At 36.8% G+C, this 22,085-nt stretch overlaps 1 long non-coding RNA gene across 5 annotated transcripts in view; it reads right to left on the bottom strand.

Annotated features, from left to right (window-relative positions):
* The window catches only part of LOC134137991 (uncharacterized), a 49,068-nt gene that overhangs the window by 25,962 nt on the left and 1,021 nt on the right, over positions 1-22,085 (bottom strand). For 4 of the 5 annotated variants that reach the window (XR_009957791.1, XR_009957792.1, XR_009957790.1 and 1 more), the window contains exons 1-4: positions 20,062-20,400; positions 6,714-6,798; positions 6,168-6,221; positions 5,578-5,914 (exon numbers count right to left, since the gene is read on the bottom strand). This is a non-coding gene — a long non-coding RNA (uncharacterized LOC134137991). Of the gene's footprint in view, positions 1-5,577; positions 5,915-6,167; positions 6,222-6,713; positions 6,799-20,061; positions 20,401-22,085 lie in introns of those variants that run through there. The other variant, XR_009957794.1, reaches the window with a different exon arrangement.

The following is a 22,085-nucleotide window of genomic DNA, read 5'->3' on the forward strand; positions in this document are numbered from 1 at the left end:
CAATGATCCATAGGGGATTAAAGCACACATATTAATGAGCTTTTTTGCCCCTGTAGATTTCTCCTTCTAATTTGCCAAAATTTTATGTACCCCCTTTTTGACCCTAGAAGATATATTTTCTTCCATCTGGAATGATTGTTTCATGTTAATATGTTGGTCTGAATATAAAACATAGGAATGTTGGTTAGCACAATACCTAATGAAGGCTCTGCGGTTTTTTGATTTTTTGGGATTTTTTTCCCCCTTAAAGAAACTCTCTGCTCATTTGTTCAGGCCAAGAATGTAAAATTTCAGATGTTACTCATGCATATCTAACACAAAATACAAACATTAAGCAAAAAATCTATGTTTAGATACTTAAATAAGCAGTCTGATTTGACACATTTACATTCTGGTAAAAGTCTGTTTTATTTCCTGACCTCTGCTGTCTGAATTAAATAAGACTTATTAAGCATTGAAGCCCTGTCTTGGAAGAGGGACCTGTTAGAGGGACTAACTCATGTTACCACCGTTATGAAAGTAAAATTGGTCATGGATTCCAGAAAAAGTCAGAACTGAACAAGCAGATGACATTTTATTTAGGTCATTTGTCCTGGATAGCAGTTTCTATCTAGAATGGCCAATCCAAAATGGACCTATATCACCTACTGGAGAAAAATCCAGCTGTTGCAGTTACCCATATGACTTCCTTTGTAAAGGCATTGGTAGCTAAGTACATCTTTGAGGGCAGAATTTGGCTGCAATGTTCTCTCACTGAGAATTGCCATTTGCTTGATTTTTTCCCTCTTCCATATGTTCTATTTATTCTGAAGTACAAGTGTATATTTGCTCTTTGTATAAATGAAAACTCAACAATCTTTAGATCCACTGAATTATTAACTAAGCAGTTCTGCTAGAATGAAAAGGAAAAAATACGCACATGGTAAACACAAAACTGCTTAAGTAGATACCCATATACGGTAATACGTATGGGTTAAATACTAACATATTGGGAGAAACGCATGACAAGAATCCTTGTCCAGAGCCAAAGCCTCATAGGCAAAGGTCAGAATTTACCATGAGCTTCCCTATCTCAACTGCACACAAAGTACATTTATTTTCTGGATACATCTGGACCATCACCCATTATGCATTCCATATGACACACATCTCAATGAGGTTTAATTCACCTCCTTTCATGAAATGACCCTTATTCTTCTTGCTCTCATATAATAAGAATGTTTGCTACTGAGTATTAAAATGTGCTGCAACATGTGGCAGGCATCTGTGGTAGGCTGCCATTGCACTTGACTCTCACACAACAAAGTGAGCCAGCTCGCCTTCCAAAATCAACTGTACCTCCCTTCAAAATACATCTTATTTCAGAAACACAGGTGCAAAGCACCACACTTCAGCAAACACTGGACACATAAAGAGCTTCAAAGAGGTTTTGTTTCCCTCTATTTTGCTTAGACATGCCATGGAATAGCATATAAGAAGGAATCAGTTTTCACTTGGTCAGTTTTCATTCAACTGGATTTTTTTTTCTTCATTTTGTTTTCACTTGCTCCTTTTCACCAGAATTTAAAATTATCATTAAGAATGCAGGTCACTGAGAGTGAAAGGGATTTTCATGGCCCAGACATACAGTGTACCACACCAAAAGAAGTTTCCACCCATCAGCTGAGACGTGGCAATGACTGTATATTCTTTACAGTGAATGTGGCATAAAATGCATTAATTTATTTCTCCATAAGAGAGGTTTAAATTACTACATCTTACTTCACATTTACAAAGGTCTAAGTATGTGCACAATCTGAAACTTTTGCAGCATATATACTTTTGAGGATCAAAGCAAGATAAATATAATTGAGGTCTCTTTCCATTTGAACTGGAGGATTCCTGAAGCTTTTTAGTTTTCTTTACCTAATCTACTTCAACTGCTAATTCACATTGGCTCTCTTGAGCATCTGTATGTTGGCAAGTTCTGGCTTGTGGATATGGAAAGTGGAAATTTTTCTGCTACTTTCAGACTGCACCCACAGGAGATGTTCATGCAAATGTCAAGACTCTCATGCCCAAATATTGGCATGTGCTGCATCGGATCATATAGCCTTGGTGTAATCACTTTTATCTGTGCAACATAAGCTCAAAATTTAGGGACTGCACTCTTATTTACTGCCTGGCAATATAAAGGGGCATGAAATCACAATTTCTTTAAGGCCATTCTAACATACCAGGTAGTATAAGAGGATACTGTAAGGCCTCTCCCTCATCCAGCACCTATTGTTGTGGTGGTACACTTGCTTCAAACATGCATAATCACCTCAGTGCCTGAGGTGCAAGACTCTGGAAAACCAGACCCACTTTGCACAGAAGCCAAACATTTGTCTTATGTTACTTTCCTACATTGTATTGTATGAGAAATGCTTTTGTTCATCAGCTATTAATACGTAAATGAAAAGGTATTCATAATTTATTCATCTTGCGTGAGGATAAAAATGATCATGAGAGAAACTCAAAACAGACTGGGGAATTTTAGAATTCTTTCTGAGGGAAAAGAAAAAAAAAATCCAACACATAAGGCTTTCCCAGATGCAGGTAATCGGTCTTCTGCCATCTGCAGTGGATAACTTAGACAAGCAAACTGCTCATTTCTCTGGCATAACTGCAGCTATAGTACTATCACCTTAATGTAACCCTATGTAACTTCTGTTACTGAAAGAAAAGGTGATGCTCCGACTCTTTGCGAACAAGAATAGGAGCCAGGTGTGTGAGCACTGTGTGCCACAAGGCCTGTTTCTATACAAAAGACTGATGCACATAGATACGTAAGCAAAAATACGTGTGTCCTTTAAAATATTAATGAAAGAATTCCTGGCATTCACCACTATACCTGGGTCTGCAATGATTACAACTGTGAGCCATGTCATAGGTGTTTCAGGCATGAAACGTTTGCAATGCATCAAGACAGCATACTGCCATTATTAAATGAATGCAGTGATTCAAAGCAATCTTGACTGAAAAAGACCTCATTTTAATTCACAGTCAGGGCTCTTTCTTCAGAAAAGTCATCATAACATAGTCAGATACAATCTAAAATTACAATACTTCATCTTGTATTTTATCTCTCTTTATCTCTTATTTTACTAAGCAAGGAAGATGCCATTTGTCTGAGTTGAAGACATAGCTGCAGGTGGTGTCACCTATATCAGAGTAAATCAGGAATAACTTCATTGAAGCGACCAGAGTCAGACAGACAGAGGAATAAGGGAAGTGAAATGTGAATTCAGCTCAAGAGTCCAGTTTCATTCATTTTTTCTTGTCTCAACTGATGTGTGTAGAGAGTGAATGATCCTTGGCAGCAGACCAGGATGAAGGATACTGAGATCAAAGGAGTACCAGCACACCACTGTACTTCACAGAATTGTGTGTTTTTGGCACAGAAACATCTCTGATAAGCATTAAAAATACCTTCTTAATGGATATTTTATTTTCTTGACAGAGACCATTTAAGATTTGAAAGTGACACAGAAGTAATTTATCCTCACATATAAAAACGCACTTAGTGGATAGAGAAATCGTATTAGTTTTACTCATTCATGTAACACTCCAAAAACTAATCTTAGGTTCCTCCCTGAACGCTGTGGAAAGCAAAAATTAATTGATTTGGGTACAAGGAAAGAAATTAATCTGCATTTGCTTTACTTTAAGGTTTTACTTTTAGAGTAGCAAACCTAGGTCATCTACAAACAGTTTGTTTTCTACTTCAAATTCCACTTCACATTTGGGCTTAATTTGTTGATTTTCTGATTAACACATTTGTTTGCTAATGTTCTGTTTAATAGCACACTCTATTGTCTGTCGTATTAATGTTTTTAATTTCTCAGATCATCCAACATACAGTACATAATATGTTGGATGGGAATGATCTCATATTTATACACTGTCTTTCAAGCAGAAGAATCGCAGAGCAGATTCATAAACTACCTTCTGTTAATAGGTTTATAAACAATGGTTTAGGGCAAATGTAATTACAGGTCTGTTATTCCTTTGTATACATATTTCCAACTATTCTTTTTTAACTGGGAGTATATTTCAGATCTGTCATAATATTGGCCATTTAATCCTTATTTTTCTTGCTAATCAGGAAGTTTCTTTACCTCTTCACCACTTTGAGCTATTTGCTGATTAACCCTGGTGTTCTTATCAGGATTCTGATACATGGAAAACTAGCAAAAAAATTCCAAAATAAGGAAGGAAGTTCAGAAGTGAAGACTATAGGACAGAACATTGTATGAGTTCATTGCAATTCTTTATTGCACCAGAAACAAAAAGGAGGCCTGTCTTTGAAAACAGAAGACTCCTCAAAGAAAGTAAATTATAGCTCAGACATAACAAAGGCAGAAGAGTGTTAGAGTTAAATATTGACCATGTGCCAAATATCAAGAGCTATTTGCATAGCACTATGAATTACCTAAGTCTCATGAAGGCAAATGAGAAGTCTCTCTATAATTTATTCCCTAGTCTTAAAGATTTTCAAGCACAGAGCACAAAACAGCATATTTTTGTCAGCTCGAGAAAGAACAGATCTATCATTCAGAGAAAAGACAAGGCAACTTTGCTTAGAAGTCAGAATGGCAACTCAAGTTCAGCCTTAGGGTCATAAGTATTTTAATAAATTGAAATGCATCCACACATCCATACTCCATTTTTTTTGTTTGGTTGTTTGAAGAGGGTTTTTTTTTTTTTTTTTTTTTTTTTGGGGGGGGGGGGGGAGGAGGAGAGAGGGGTTGATCTTTTTTACTGGTATGCTTAAAGACAGGACTTTTTTTTCCAGGAAGGAGATCATATAACATGTGTTCTCCTTGAAATGAATAGACAATATTTTGAGGGAAGGATTCCCTTTGGAAAATGCTAAGGAAAACAAACAGTTTTTCATCTCATTTTTCAGTGGAAACTAAGCAGTCAGAAACAAAATACAATTTCATAAAAAAAATGCTGCAATGCAATTTCATTTGCTCAGAAAAATTATATTTTTTCTGAAGTCTTTTTCTGTGGCTCAACCCAGTTAATGCCTGCCATCCTCCTCAGACTCCAGGATCAGCCTGAATCTTTTATTATAGCCCCTTATTTCCTCTCATCGCTAAACCACAGATTCCCATGTGCCGTCATCAAGGGAACCTACCTCTTAGCACCTACCTCAGCAACATTTAACATTTTTCTCTGCTTCCTATTCTACTCTTTAAAAGAAAAAATACCATATTATATGGAAAACCAACACTTTCTGTTACATTTAGAACCTAAAGATGTGAAAGTATCAGTCTGTGAAGCATTTGAAGAACAAAGCAGGATGAAGTCCATCAGAAATAACCAAGTCTTTCTCGACTAAACTTTGGACTGTATTCTGCGAGACAATTAGTTTGGTAGTCAGCTGGAGACAATCACATACATTCCCTTCCACTTCCTTTATTGATATCACTGCCACTATATGGACTAGTTCATGCACTTCATCCACATTTCTGAAAAAAAGGGTCATAGTGCAGAAGCAAGCACTGTCTTATTATTGTCTCTGCCCTTAAATTGCTAGGACATTACCTGGCACAGGCTTGGATGGTGAGGTGTTGTGTTCCTCCAGGCAATACCACAAAAAGACTTGGAAACAGCATGCACACTCCCAGCAGGCAGCCCAGAGATAGACACCATCTTCTGCAGGACAAGGCAGGTTGGCCACAGGCATGGGAGTTATGTGCTGGCACTTAGCTTCTGGCCAGAGATTCAGCCCTCATCAGTTTTCTTTAATAGTACAGAAGTAGCCATAGTAATTAAATACTGACACCAGAGCAGCATCTCCCATTTTATCTAAGTAGAGCTCTTTTGGGTTGTCTGATCTGTGTATCCCATGTGAAGTCACTGAGAACTGCAAGACAGCCACCTATAGGTTAAAGATAAGTAAAATAGCCGGCAATGACACACACTTGGTTAAGGGTTCCAGCACAGCAATGAGATTACTATCATTTTAATTCTAGACAGGTTCTCCAGGTACTAGTTGGGATCTCAGGCATCAGTTTGGAGGTTTGGTTTTTGACATGTTTCAGTTGTCTTCAGTGACATTCCTTGTGAAACCAAGCATGAGGCTGATCACTTTGCATGGATGGAGACATGGAGATTTAAAAACATCTGCTTACCCTGATCCTTCTGATAATACGGAGGGAATTCTTCTCCAAAGCTATACAGGCTCTCTAGGAACACAAAATCAGAAACGGTGTTGAATTGGCAATCAAATAATGAAGTGTATCCTGTTTTTTCCACCAAGCTTTCACATCACAATTAAGAAGAATTTTCCTGGGAGTCTGATGTTTTTAGGTCACCGTTTTTCATTCTCCCAGATAAACTACATGTCTCCACAGTACAAATTTTATTGAAGAATATGAGTCTATAATTAACAGATACTAGAAAGCCTTGGCTCTTCACTTCATATTTTTAGTTCTAGAGGTCCTCAATTTAATCCCAAGTGTGTCAGGCAGAATGACAGCTGTCACATTAGTATCTTAATATTCAGCTCCTGAGATCAAGGTCTTACATCACTGTTAATTGGTGAGATGGAGTGTCCTGGCTTTCTAATCTCATAAGGATGTGGTTTCTTGCACAGTAAATTATGAGATATTCATATATATATATTCATGTGCTATGTAAAAAGATCACAAAATATTATTTAATGACACTTTATTTACCTTAAGTTACATGACTACTTAAAATTAGTCACTCTTACTACTGACTTCATCAGTTATGCACATGTCCATTCAATATCAAAATGTCCTGAAACACATAAAAGTTCATGTTAGTAAGACTGAATGTCAGTAAGATTGGTTCCATCACTAATATTGAATGAGGTTCATCGTAGATGCACAGAACTTCAAAGCATATTTATAAGACTCACTGACTTCCATGGCCTTTTGATGAGGCTTGGACCTTTACTTCAAGTCAAACTTGTTCTGAAGTACTTTTCTGAGCAGAAGTGGACTTATGCACATCCCTCAATGGTCTGCTGAACCAGCAATTCTAACACTAATTAGTATCAGCATTAAAACCCCTACCAAGACATGACACTCTCAAATTCAGCAAAGACTGGATAAAATTGCAGCATGCATTCTTTAAATATTTATACAGTACATCAAAACAAATGAAACTGGAGATTCCATTTCCAGCATGAGCTGCAACATTGCTAGAATGGGGTCTACTGTGTCATGCCACTTATTTTCATTTCTTTGATATTTTTTTTACTACTCTTCTGCTGAATTAATAATCAGGGACAAGGGACAGAGTCATACTGTTTTAACTCTTCAATATTCCTAAGAGTAAACAGACATCCAGTGAAGCAAGTTAGAGAGGTCTTTAACTTTATGAATTATTTTAAGAGCATGAAAGTCACTTTCACAGATCAAGTTTATCACAGTATTGAAAAGATGTAAGTATTTGCAATTATATTAAGTTGTACACTTCAAAGAAAAATGACTAAGAAAAAATCCTATACTATAATATAAATTCTCCACTTAGCTGATCAGGTCTGACTGTGTATAGAGATACACAGATTCTCCAGGGAGTTGTTCCTATCTCTACAGAAAAAAAAAAGAAAAAGAAAAAAAAAAGCTGTAATATTTAATAAGAACTATTTCTGAAGATTCCACTTAAAAATATTGTTTTGCTTTTTTTCTCTATTTTGGTGCAAAATTAACTTAGTGACAGATCAGCTCTAGTTATTTTATCAGTGGCTTTCAAGTAACTATGACATTTACCTAATGTTTGATGAACTAATTGACTAAAATGTTGAACAGCAAACAATATTCCTACCAGGCTGCTCTTTTACCAGCTTCTGATCAGTTGTTGCACAGAGCCCTGGACTCCAGTTCAGTGCAGTGGTCTGCATGGACGAAAGACTTATTCTTTTAATGCAGTCTTTTTTCCATTGCTTATATGACATATGATTTCTTTTACTAAACATGGAATGGAATAGCTTGAGAAAGATATGACTCCAAATATAAACTAGGGCTTCATCTACCCCCCCCCAAAAAAAAAGAAAAAAAAAAGAAAAAGAAAAAAGGAAAGAAAGAATAACATAATAACACATTAAAATACAAAAGCCTGCTGCAAAGAAAAAATGGACTTATGCTTCCTGTCCAGGTTGAACAGACTAAGAGATAACGCAACTGAAGCATACAAGAGTCATCTTGGGTCTTAGGATAACACATTCAAAAAGAAGTAGAATATCTGGGGAAGTTGTAGACTTTCCATCAGTAGAGGTCTCTACAGCAGGTTAGACTGACATCTGTCCGAAATGATAGAATTACATCCCTGATAGGCAAGAAGGTGATTTCTTGAAATCTCTCAAATCTGTATGACTCTGTGAACCCTTAATGTGTTAATATTTGGAGAAGGAAAAGGGATGATCTAATCTTCCCCCTTACAATGTGGTCTAGAAAATCTGCCTAACTGCATATTGGAGAAAATGTCACTGTCATTTTTCATTAAAGAGCTGCAAAGTGTTGGCCAAGAATTTTTATCTTAGGTCCCTAAAAGTATAGGATCAAAACACTATCATCCAACATTTTGATTAGTGGTGCTTTCTGCATGAGAACAACTGCTGTACTCAGTCAACCAAGCATCCATCTAGTTCAGTATACTGACTCCAGTAGAAGCCAACAGGCAGATGCGCAGAGGATGTATAAGAACAGAACGAGCATATGTAGAATAGACAGTGAGCAGTCATTCCTTTTTCACTCTTTCCTCACTTCACAACATTTAAAGACCTTTTCATCTGTATTTAGTTTCTTTCACTGTAGTACATCATACTGACTCATGTTGAGAGAGGGAAGGGGAGAAATGATGGCCCATTGTCTCATCCTTTTTGGTATGTATTGAACACTTTCAATGATAGTAAGATACTTAACTGTTGTAAATTAATATCCCTCACTACATGTTCAGAACATTTTACACCGAGGCACTGAGGTCATGGCTCTCATCGTTTCTTTGCATGGAGGGGGGAGTCTTAGGTTCTGTCTTAATTTAACAGTTTACAGTCTAAGGGCAGGCCTGTGAACAAGGTATGTGGCACAGGAGAACTGTTCTCTGAGTTATGCAGCCAATAAATGAGATGACATATTTTAGGCCTAGGTTAGAAAAGATTAATCATCTAGTAACTTATGGGAGCAAAAGCAAATAGTTTCTTCTAATTTTGTTGATACAGTTACGGTCCATACACATATGATCTAGACTTATGCTGAGCTGGAAATAAAATTTCAAAATCATCTCTCAGATGAACAGTATTTTAACAACAAAAGTGTCTTGTGTAGACCTGGGATCTCAATTCACTAAGCAGAAAATCTAAAATCTCTAAAGTCCCTGGGCTGAACTCAGCTGTGGTGCAAATTCAATTGAAATGTGTTTTTACCTTTCCAAGAACCTTGTAAAACTGCATAGATTTTCTTTAATTTTTTGTTAGTTTGTCCATTTATTACAGAGAATTTCAACTTCCAGAAACCTCCCCCTACAAACCCAGAGCTAAACCAAATCCATCAGGAAAATTTTTGTTTATATTTGTTTCTGTATATGTTTCATTGATTTATTAATTAGTCTCTTCCTGTGCTTCAATTTTTGCCCATTGTCTCTTGTCCTGAATAAGTAATGCAAATGAGCTTTGCCTATCTGTTACTCTGTTACGCAAAAGTCACAAGAGAAGGTGTTTTGCACTTTCCCAGTCTTTCTTATGTGCACACAGCCAGGCATAATTAGCTGTTTCTAACCTAATAAAAAGCCAGATATTTCAGTCCTTGTACAAGAGAATCTTTGCCTGATATAAGTAAGGCTGGGTGAAGTTGCTGCTCTGCTGATCCTTATGGCAATTATTGATCTCAAAATGCCCAGAATTTCCTCATGGGTTAATATAAATAAGGCCTGTAGAAAGTTATCTGAAAGCATCTAGAGGTGCTTGATAGATGAAATAGAATTTGAAGAGCATATATGATGTTTTCAGTTATTTTCAAACCTGCATATTCATATTCTAGATTGAAACAACATGAAAAAGAAATCCACTTATATGCCTATGTTGCTTTTTTTAATAATGAATTTCTATATATCAAATACAAATATAGCTTTCTGGTGTCTTTTTTTTTTCCCCCTAGGAGCTGCATCAACAACCTATGATGGTTAGTCAGCATTTGAAGCCTTTCATCTGCATTTATATTTAGTGACTTACAGGAGCAACTGATTGCTGCATTTATAGTGATTTATGTGGAAATGGAAGCATATTCCTATTAAGCATATAATGAGGGCCATGGAACATTAGTTTACATTTTGCTGGCAGTCACAGTTGCTTTGGCAATGGATTTTAAATGACCTTAACATTCACGTCTAAAACATATGCGATAACTAGCCTCAGCCCTCACCCTACCATTGATCTTGGGAAACAGTGAATATAAGATAAAGATCTGTTGTGGTTCTCTTCTCAGTTCTCCATAACATTTCATAAATAGGTCAATTCTAGCATGTTTATATAAATTGATTCCCCTTCTGGGAATGCTGGGCTGTGATAAACAGTTCTTTCCAATTAGTTTGTTTTTTTAAAAAAATAGTTGGGGATTACTATTATAGCTAAAAATATTTTAAATATAAGTATCTTCTAAGTCAAGAAAATGTTTTTTTGTCTGTTACTGACAGATGAACTGCAAATGCCTACTCCTGTTCACTTTAAGATCAGTATTGCAGTCTCTACACGTGTGGACTTTGTTTTGACAATACACAGCAAAATGAGAAGCTAGCCCTGTAACACTGTGCCCACTACCACAAGTCATTTTATCCATAAGGGAGGAACAACTGAGGCCAATGGAACTCTTTTGGTTAGTAATCCCTCCACTCAACAGATGTCTACAGGATCAGACTCTGTTTTGTCATATTTGCTTTAGAAGTCATTCTGTTGGCTTACAGATTTATACATTCCTTTAGACGCCAGATGTCCTTTTAATTCTCATTAATAATCCATTTTATTTGTTTTTGTCAGGCCCATTTCTAGAAACAATTTGCATAGCAAGTCAGGTCAACTGATGAATCTGTTGGCCAGTAACCTCCCTCAGCTGTGAATAGCACTAGATACATCAGAAGAAGTTGTAAGAAACAGTGATAAATCATCATGTGAGACAAAGAGGACTTCTAGTTTTCGTTATTATTACTCATCCTGATGATCATGCTCATCCTGATGATAATATCTTTCTTCAGATATAATCAGAATTTCAAAATTAAAAGAATGATGGTGACAAATCTGGCACCCTTGATCCTCACTATTTCATATCATCTGCAGTTTTAGAGAAGAGATTGAGGCAATTACGTGTGCAATGTGTAATTCATACTCTTACCAGCCTACATAGACATTGTGGCTACAGAACACTAATAAAAAATAAAATAGAATAATTTATATTTATGTATAACATAGATGAACACATAAACATATGTATATATAAAACTGTGAAAGCTGATATTGAAAATTCCATCAATATTAAAGCATTTTATCTCTTATTTTCGAATTGTTCTTTGGAACAAAAGCCTGGGTGGGGACGTTGACTTAAAAAAAAATAAACATTCTGAAACATTTAAGACTTGACTTTGTACCCTTCAGCAGGATGATGATTTTTATTTCTGAGTATACGGATATTTATCTGACCCTTGCGAGGCACCTTCTGATCAGTGTCTGGATATAAAGAAAAAGCATAAGACATGTGTCTTCTGATTTACTGACATGAGCAACCAAACACCAGCTAGCCAGTATATGAGTACGAGGAACTAAGCTTCACCACTGCTGCTAACTCTGACTCTAAATGCTACACTTCTCCCTGCCAAAAGACTCCTTTCCACAAGACCTCAGTTTCACAAGAATAAGGGCAAGCTGCAAACTATGTTCAAGTCCAACTTAAATCTGACACAGCTGGAATATGAGAAGAGAATAAGCTGCCACCTACATATAGTTTGCAAACAGGAAATGAAAAATTGGTTTATTTATGTATATTTATGTCTTTATAAGTATCTGCATTGTCTATCACCATGAGTGTTTGTGTGTTACTCTGAGAGAAAACAGTGCAATTTATTTTGAATAGATTTATCCTTTCGCCTAATTCATTAATTAATATTTTTGAGCCACATGAGTTTGCTGGCACAAAGCATTCAGAGACAATATATTTGAAGGTCACATATGCAAGTATTCATGGAACCCAGAAATGCAAAAATATTCACTGGAAGTACTACTCAAGTATCTAATCAGGAAAAAGAAATAGGGCCAAGTAGGCAGTCTAGCCAATGACAGTTTGTAAGGCAAATATTAGCTCTCCTAAAACAATTTGTATAGCAGAGATCATCTATGCAGTATAAACACTTAATACTTTTAAATAGCCAATATTTGTTCATTAATTTGACTAATTTTTTATTATGCTTTAAGCAAACATTCTGAACGTATTTTTATTTTCCTGACTCTCACCAAACTTTGGCTGCAAATTGATGCATGTAAGTCACAGAAGTAAACTCTAGGCCGAATAATGCATAGTTTGATATGCTATGGGTATAGAAACATGAGTTATAAGTGAAAAGAGTGGCCAGATTGAATAAAGTTTTCCAATTCATCCTGGATCTCAAATACTGCTGATGTTGATACCTCTTCAGGATACTATATGTAGAACACTGTCCTCAAGTGGGCAGATATGTGACTGTCAAATTGTCACTGCAAACTGTTTCTATGGCAAAAACTTCTAAAATAAAAGAAAACAAGGAAAGGTTCCCAGTTTGAAGTATTGTGAGGTGGCATATACTATGAAGCGGTCAAACAAATCTTCAGTCCTATAAACTGCCCTAACTATTTATTTGAAAGATATCTCCCATATTGCAGCAAATTCCTCTCCAGCAAATCTCTTCACACCAGAAGAAAATGAAGAAGAGTTAAATCCCAGACTACTTCCTTCATGTAGTTTGACAGTATTGTGAGAGATTAATCCTTCTCAAGATCCTAAGAATTCTAAAGCTCTTCTTTAGATAATTGAGGAAACCATAAGCTCTGACATCTACACCAGGAGTTTCCAACAGCCAGATACTATCATGGATTCCAGTAGACAAAACAAAAAAACAAACAAACAAACAAAAAAGTACATGAATGCAACTAAAGAGCCATGCATATGCATATTCATATGTATGTGCACATGTAAAAATTTCTGCTGTCACCAACAGTTGTTTCAAAGACAGTGTGTAAGCTCAACAGGACTTGGTTACTCTTACTCCTAACAGCAGCAGTATAAAATAAACCAGAGGTAGATGCAAATTATTTTGAAAATTAAAGGCTCTAGTTTCAACAATGTTGCTGAGTTCACGGGCTAATAGTCCTACTTAAATTAAAAAAAAAAAAAAAAAAAAAGACATTTAATTGACACTTTTCTGCTTGTTCAAAGATAACTAGTATTTTAGGACTTAATTTGATCATTTATTAAAACCCCAGTTGGGTATAATTTGACCATGGCTACATTACAGCCTGTTGTGCAGATATTTTCTTCTTTTTTTTTCCTTGTATCTAAATACACATAAGCCTTCCCTTCCAAGCTTGCAGAGCTCTGATAACCACAGCAGATCTGTCTTGCATTCTCATAAAGTCCAACAAGATAATGTACAATGTTATTACTATCACCATCTGGTAGGGACAAAGGGTAAGTGACTAGATTTAAGGAGAAAATTAAACTTTTAAAAAAATATATCAGAAGTATATACAGCCAGTTTATAAATTCAGGATGAGCTTATCAAAAAGTTCTTTGTATGTCTAAAGAAAAGGTGCTACAGTATTTTGCATAATGTTCTAGTCACCATATGAGGTGACTAATTTCAATATAAATACATTTAAGCTAAGTTTCTGCATATGCTGTTATTCATTTATGTTATGCCTTTTTGTTTCCATAAATATACAAGCTGTTCACACAAAGATATTTCAATCTTTGAACTTTCTGCAGACTGTTCTCTTTAGATCTGTTACATAAAATGTTACCGGTGTTCTAATAAGTTATTGACTCTAAATCAGGAAAGCAGCTTTCTTAGGATTAAATTTGTTGATGACATTAAATCAATAGGTTTTAACTGTGTAATTTTCTGCTTTCATACCTGGATAGCAAAAAAAAAAAAAAAAAAAAAAAAAAAGTAAGAAAGAAAAATAGGGAATCTCCCACGAAGATCCCCATGTACCACACAAGATATAAAATAGCATTTATACTAAACACCACTGTCTTTTGGGGTCCACTGAGATTTTCCATAACCAATGTGAACTGACAGTAAGTAAGCTTTCCTTCCTCAAAACAGGAGATAGTATGTGGCAGAAAAGAGTATCTGTGATCTGTCTTTTAATTATGCAGCCAGTTTGATTTTTGCCTGTGTTACTGAAGAGTACAGAAGAATACATCAGCATTGTAATGACAGTAAGATATAAAACTTTCCACATCTTGGTCTAATTTCTGATTTTTTTAATCAGTTTAAAACCCAAATGTAGAAAGTCAAAATGCAACGTAAATGACTTATCTCACTCCCACTAAAAATCAAAGCCTACTGAATTTTTGTGATACTGCATCTTTCCTTCTCTAGAGTTAGATTTTCATTATAGCAATTATGTTACACTGACTGGTAGAGCTAAATGGTTGAATGAGGATTAGAGCCAAATGCGGAGCTGCTGCGCTACACCTCCCTCAGCAGAGCAGCGAATTATTCTGAATGTTTGGCCACTTTAATATTAGCCAATCTACAGCATTCAATTATTCATTAAAAGACTGTGCTGTAGACGAAGTTTGCTTGTTAAATTAGTAGAAGTTGGAGAACCTAAAAAGAAAATCCTAGAGGGGTTTCATTTCTGTGCCTACTTGGTTGGATCAGGAATTTCTTTTATTTTCATTTCCTTTCTCCTGGCCGCATGACTGGATGAATTTGGTTTAGATTATTTTCCTATTAACTAAAATTTCCCAGAGGTTCCTGGTATTTGCATTCAGATATTTCAGTACCAGATATAGCGCTGCACTGAATACACCATCTACTGAAACGATGAAGTTGTAAGGAAATCACACACATTTTCCTTACAGATGTTTAACCCAAGGCATATCAGAGTTGCCAAATCCACCTTTGGGTCACACTTTTCTCCATCAGGAGACCTACAAGCCTTGGACCAAATACAAGCAGTGATTTATAAACTGGGTAGCCTTACTAAAGTCAACTAGCAATCTTGAATTCAAGTGCCAGAACCAACGCTGTAAATGCTAATAACTTGCACCCAGCAAAGATTATTTGAGACTTTCTGGCACTCCTCATCTCCAAATATTGGGACACCATGAGTTTGCTGTTTACATGTAAATTTAGAAGCTTTGAGTTTAGCTTTGGAGTTCTGAATATTAAAACGCACCTCTAAGTTTAACCACTACTCTCATGATATTTTGTCTTACATTTTCTCCGTAGTGGTAGGGATGAGTCAGAGTATTACACCAGGGTGTTCAAACTGCTGCACACACTTGTGCCAGTGCATCTGTGTGGTTGCTTGGCCATGAGACTGCATGCAGATTGGCATTCCTAGCAAATAGGCTTATTCTCTTTTTTTTCAATCTTTTCTCCTACATCTCATTGCTGTCACAGGACTGCCAGTAGTAATAAGAGCTTTTCTCTCATGATCAGCTTTAACCAAATTCCTTCTACTTTAACAAGATCTCCTTCTGAGGGAACCTACCAGCTGTACCTTAAGAGCACAGGACAACATGTGCTGCCCACGTAGAAAAGGATCATATGAAGTCTGGCTCAGTAATATGACAGCCAGCCATACAACAGTTGTTCCTCCCTCATGCTTACACTAGAAGCCACAAAATTCCCAACTTTAGTCACCTTACAGTTCACACAAGATCTCAGTATAAAAGATCAGAAGTCTTAAAATTATAATGCACCAGAGGAACAGAGCAGAAGACCTCAATGGCCACAAGAACTCTGATTAAATGGCGCTAAACAGTGAGGTCTCCCTTGTGACTGTTTTACACTGAGTGAAATCTTTGCAAAATGCTAGTGCTGTTTCCACAATTTCCAGATGATATCAGTTCAGTGGAAAAGGTGATAGTGCTGTTCAGAGATATTAACCACTCCATCCGTTTGTCCCTTCCATTTCCCCAGTATCCCCAACTGATAAAATTGTTTTTTATTATGTTTTACATGATTCATATATTTGATTAGGCACATTGGGAAGTTAAGGTACTCCAAGTCATTCATCTAAATGTCTCCCTTGTGCTGCAGGAAGAAGGGAGTTTGATGAAAACCCTGTGTCTAATCTCTTCCTTTCCCATTTTGAAAATCTAGTTTTCCTTTTTGCAGCACTTTGAAATAGGATTATTAATCCACTGAGGGAAATAAACAGCTGGAAGTAAACATTTCCCAACTGCTGGAGAAACACTAGCTGTTTCCTAAGCCACATGCAATTGGTCACCAAACAAATGCATAAGGGAAAAACCAATTCTTGGTCTGGACCTATGCCTGTGCTAATGAACAAATCAACAGTGGAAGGCTAGCTGAGTCATTCTTCCTTAGGGATCATCAAATATGTAGCTTCTTAATTATTTATTGGTTACTAGGATCAGCAGCCAACACTGTGCTCAATGCTGTACATGGCAGCCTATGCCCCACAATCTAAATTTGGCATACCAACAGCATCCAGCAATTAATTGAACGTTTAGTAGACAACCAGCAATGAACTTCATAGGTGGTGCAAGCCAGGGCTATTTGTAAAGTGTTAGAGTAAGTAATTTTCCAATAGAACTACATTTTAAGGAAGAATCCAAAAAGTAGTACACAATAGGCACCACAAGAATTGATAGGCAGTTCCAAGGAAAATAGTATAAGACACTCTTGAAGGTCTGCAGGAAGGATGATACGTTGAATACTCATTCTGCCACAGATGATGCTATTTTTTGCATGCTTTTCAAAAATATTCACATGAACAAAAGTTCGTGCATGTAAAGAAACCGTTAAGAAGAAAAATCTGTAAGCCCATAGCCAATACAGTTTTACTCATAATACAAAATTTGCCATGTAAGAGAGAAAAATCATACTGGATACAATATGGAATTTCTATAAAGCTCAGATAAGACAGTTATGAAACAAAAATAAGAGTGTGTAATTAGCTGTCCGGTTACCATGCTCAATTAAAATTAAACTCCTCCTATATGAAAAGAAAAAAAAAAGGTTTCATGACAGTGTGGCCTGCCGCATCAACAGATCATAGTCAAATCAGCTGAGTATCAGACTGGATACTCAGAGATACTCTGGATACTCCAGAGTCACTGGAGCCCAGCTGCAGGTGATCTTTATACATAACTGAGACAACTCACACAGAGAAAAATCAGCAGGAGAGAGAAGCCTGTGACCTGCCCTAGAGCACTGAATTAAAGTGCCCTCAGGCCTCAGCAGCATATGTAAGCTTGGGAGGAAACACAGGCATTTGATATTCATGAAGTTTGATAGTGGGACAACCTCACATGAAGAAAGGGCTTGGAAAAGACTTTCCCAGGGCAGAAGAAGATGCCAACAGCCCTGCACAGTTACGTGCTGCAGGCATTCTACCTCAGCCTCTGTGGAGCTTAGCAAGGACCTTCCTCTGTGCGTGTGTCTGACCGCGATTGCAGCAGGGGGAGGAGGGACAGTAGGATCACGGACACACTTATCATTACCTGTTAACTCTCTAAAGACAGCATCTAGCATACAGACATCTGCTTCCTAGAGTAGCTGCAGCTGAGATACTCTCTTACCTACCTTTAATGTTTATGTATTGAGAGTTTTTTCTCCTCTGTTTTCTGAAACCTTACCTGAGATTTTTCTGTAGCCCTGTGCTGAACTTCTGGGAAATAAATAGATAAAGAAACATCCTCAGAAGACTTTACAAGACATATATAAGCTGAAATGTCTTCACACACATTTGGAAGGAAGGCATTTTGGGTCTGGACAACCCTTGAATGGAAAAACTTGTAAAATAGATTAATCCTTTAGCTGTAACAAGCAATCTAAACAGCCCCAATTTGAAACCAAAGGGCCAGAAGGGAGAAAAGCGACCTGATGAAAGAAGGTTGGTAATTATGTGGTTGTTTGAAACAAGAGAAAGAAGAGGATGAAGAGGGGAACAAATCAGAGACTCAGAGAAAGAAAGATTTGTGGTGAGATTCACTGTGGAAGACAATAGCTTAAACATGATGTAGAAGGCAAAAGGGAAGCCAAATAAAGTTGGGTTGGGATGGGGTCGACAGGCCCAATGAAGGGACAGTAAGATTGCAATTGTAGCAGCATTTAGGTAAACTAAAATGGAGCTGGATAAGACACAGAAATAAAAATTATGAAGTGAGATTCGCAGGGTAAGAACTCTAGCAATAGTGAGGAAATGGAATATGGGAAGAAGTGATAACACTTAGTGAAGAAAGCAATATTGCTTGGGAAATGAGGATTGAAGAAGAGAAAAAGAGGAAAACTAGATATAAGTTCTCTGGCACAGTTGTTTCCCTTCACATTTCCATAGTATGAGATACAGGCAAACAAGGAGAGAAGACAAAAGCAGCAAAATAAAACTTGGGAAAATACAGAGAAAATAAGGTTTTAAAAATACAGATTTTAGTGTTTGTAGAAAAAAACAGCAGCAGGCCTAACTTTCTTCTCATAACTTCTACTGCAAAACTAGAATAATTCCACTTAATTCAGACAAGTCACATTTTTATAAAAGAGATGAACAAGCCAATAAACCCAGATGTCATTACATATATCAAGTAGAAATATTGAAACTTTAATGCAAGTTACTGAACCAAAGAACTAGGAAAGACAGAAAACAATTTAGAAAACAGAACAAGAGATTTTCCCTTGGAAAATAAATGAGGAAGATAAATATTACCAGAGCACACATTCTGCTGCTCTAGCTTAACTATATAGTTCTTTAACTGTTAAAGCTGAGTCACTCTTTAGAAGAAAAATCAGAAAGTAGAATCAATACAGCCTGCAGGTCTTTTACCTGATTAGTCGTGTAAAGATTTGTGGACAAACTTTGGATAATTGCTGTGACTGATTAGACTTGTTTTGTTTTATTTTTTTTTTCAATAGCTGCTGTGTCAATAATAATATTATCAATATTAACATTTTTGAATACATGGTGCAATATCAGACTCCAGTAAAATTACTGCAGCCAAAAAATCCAGACACATTTTTCAAACTGTGGATTTGACTGATAAAATGAAAGCATGCTGATAAATAACATTTCTCAATTATATAGTGATTCTGGAATTAGGAAAACTGTGAAAAGGTAAATGTGTGTGTACACATACATATTTCAAATTCTGACATAGTTCTTTAGACTTACGCACCAAGTCCCCAGTATTATCCATGTAAATACCTCCTCGACTTTTCCATCTTAACTCTGATTCCAAAATGACCATAGAATAAAGCATTAAAAATGTGTTGGGAAGAATGTATGAGAAAGAATACACTCAGAGAAGTACTCTCAGATGATCAGTTTAATTTGGATATATACAGATCTGTATGAGAAATAGGATACAATCTCTTAATATCATGACAGTGACCATCACTGAAAGGCTTTACCAAAAGAAATAGGAACCTTATTGTCACTTGGATCTTGTAAATCAAGAAAAAAAAATCTCTGCAAAATTCTGCTCAGAGGCAAACACAAATTTTAGTGTTCTCTCACAGAAAAGGAAAAATCTGATGCCTTTCACTATACAAACTATGTGGCAAAAGCCTGGATATTTACAAATTACTGGCATGTATTATACAGAAGATCAAGGCTATTTTGTTGCTCACAGTGGAATAGTTAAGTAATCAATAGTTCTGTTACTTTAATAATTTTCCCTGATTTGCCCTTTGCCTGTGGTCATGTCCCATTCAAAGTTGCAGTATTGGTGACAATTAAATGCTAAAGAAAATAGAATCAGTATATACTAAAAGGCCTTAAACTGTAAGCCAAGTAATGGATATGTTTGAAAAGGTCACATGCAGAAAAATTGGTCTTACCTCATATGAGTCATCTAAGGCTTCAGCAGCTGATCTAAGCAGGTCTAAGTTCTTTGTATGGTCAACAGAGAGAAAGCTCCTCTAGAGGAAGATCTGAGCTTGCTGCAAACCAGTTCCTTCGGATAGGTCAGACAGATTACTTCCCAAATTCAGCTCCTTGCTTCACTAACAGGAGTACTAGCACCAGCACAAGGGATCAAGGGAGAGTGAGCACCAGCCGCTAAGGGTAACAAGGGGAGGAAGGAAAATTTCCCTTGGTGATAGCCCATGTTTTCATCAGGTATAACTGAAATATAGTCCCAGATAGCTGTCTAAAGGGAGATATGAGCATGACACCAATTCTGGAATAACTACGCCTTATAAAGGGTAGAGCTAAACAGCTCTGTGCACAGCAGAACACTGTGCTGAGGCCACTATTCTGCTTGCAGGCTTCATGCCAATGTTCCTGCAGAGTGCTGCCCTGTGTCACGTAAACATGTCTGCTGGGTATTCATGGCATGGTGCTACTCAGAACGGCATGGACAAATGCAAAGTTTCATCTAAAGCTATAAGCATTTTGAGGCAACTGAGGTCTTTTCTGTGCTCTGATGGGTGCTGAGCACACTTCAGCTGCTCCTTGAGCTTAAATAAGGTAAACTTGACTGTGTAAAACAGGTCAATGGCTTAACTTGTCTCTTCCAGCCTAAGAAATAATTTGAAGACAAAGAAATCTTCCTTTGCTGCTGCAGCTCTCTGAGCAGTTTAATTCGTGTGTGCCCAAATTCAGTCCTCATAAAACCCAATTGACTTCATTCAAAAAGCTCCTGTAAAGATGACTGATGTCATTGAAGTCTCACCACGGCTGAATTTGGCCCATGCCATTCCTGCTGTTTAGTCATCAGATAGGAATGTAGGGAAAAAATGCATGCTGGGCTCTAGGGCTCCATCTCTCAACAGATTTGCTAGAGATTAAAAAGAATTACACATGAATACAAACTTGTCTTATACACTCTATTAAACCTCCTAGATTGGCCACTGCTCTCAGCTGCCCAGGTGTGAATCTGAATAGCTTATTTCACTACAGTAGAACAGGACTCACTGTATCCAGCAGCAGTTTATGCACATGAGTGCTCCAGTCCTCTGGGGAGGAAAAGCAGCAGCATTATTCCCATTTTACAAATGAAGAAACCAAAACAGGGAGCTGATGTGATTTGTTTCATATGGTGGCAGAAGCAGAGGAGGTACTGAAACTCAAGCACTTATGACTTGCAGCCAGGAAGGCCATGTATTCCTGTAATATCTTTATAATTTCCCTCTCTGTTCATCATCTCACTTCTCCCTGCCCCAACCATATCAGCATTGTCTGTAGCCATACTGGGAAGCTGGGCTTAATCAATTCCCGGGGAAACGGGGATTAATATACTACTCATGCAGATCCTTAAAAAAAAATGATTTCTGATCCTTCTTCAAAGGCACATGTAATCCACAGCTGAGAAGTAACCATTTGTTGTTCCAGTATACAGTCTCAGGGAGGCTTTTGCTCTGCTTCTCGGATGTTCGCTGAAGACCCCATCTGACAGGACTTCTTCCCGCATACAACAAAAAAACAGCCTGAGCAGGCTGTGCAGAATCAGGCTCTTTTAGAGTATTAACATTTTATGGGAGAAAAAGAATGACTGGAATGCAAAGGAAAAGAGAGAGAGAGAGAGAGATGACAAGACATCTTTACATTTTCTCCTGTGACTGGAAATGGCTTTTTTAAAAAAAAAAGTAAAAAAAAAAAAAAAAAAATCCTTGTAAATCTTTTTAGAAATAGACAACTGGAGTCAGGTGTCCTGGTTTTTACACCTACATTCTCATTCAGTGATATTTTTATGATGAAAATATAAAATTTAAAGCAACTGCGAAAACAGAATCAACTCTCAACTGGCAGAGAGGGGCCTAAGTAAGTTTTATTCACTACATGAATGTCAGATTAACACATATGCAAAAAGAGAAAAAGAAAGAGAAAAAGAGAAAAAGAGAAAAAGAAAGAGAAAAAGAGA

This window comes from Rhea pennata, chromosome 3 (assembly GCF_028389875.1).
Source record: "Rhea pennata isolate bPtePen1 chromosome 3, bPtePen1.pri, whole genome shotgun sequence".
In the NCBI taxonomy this organism is placed as follows: Eukaryota; Metazoa; Chordata; class Aves; order Rheiformes; family Rheidae; genus Rhea; species Rhea pennata.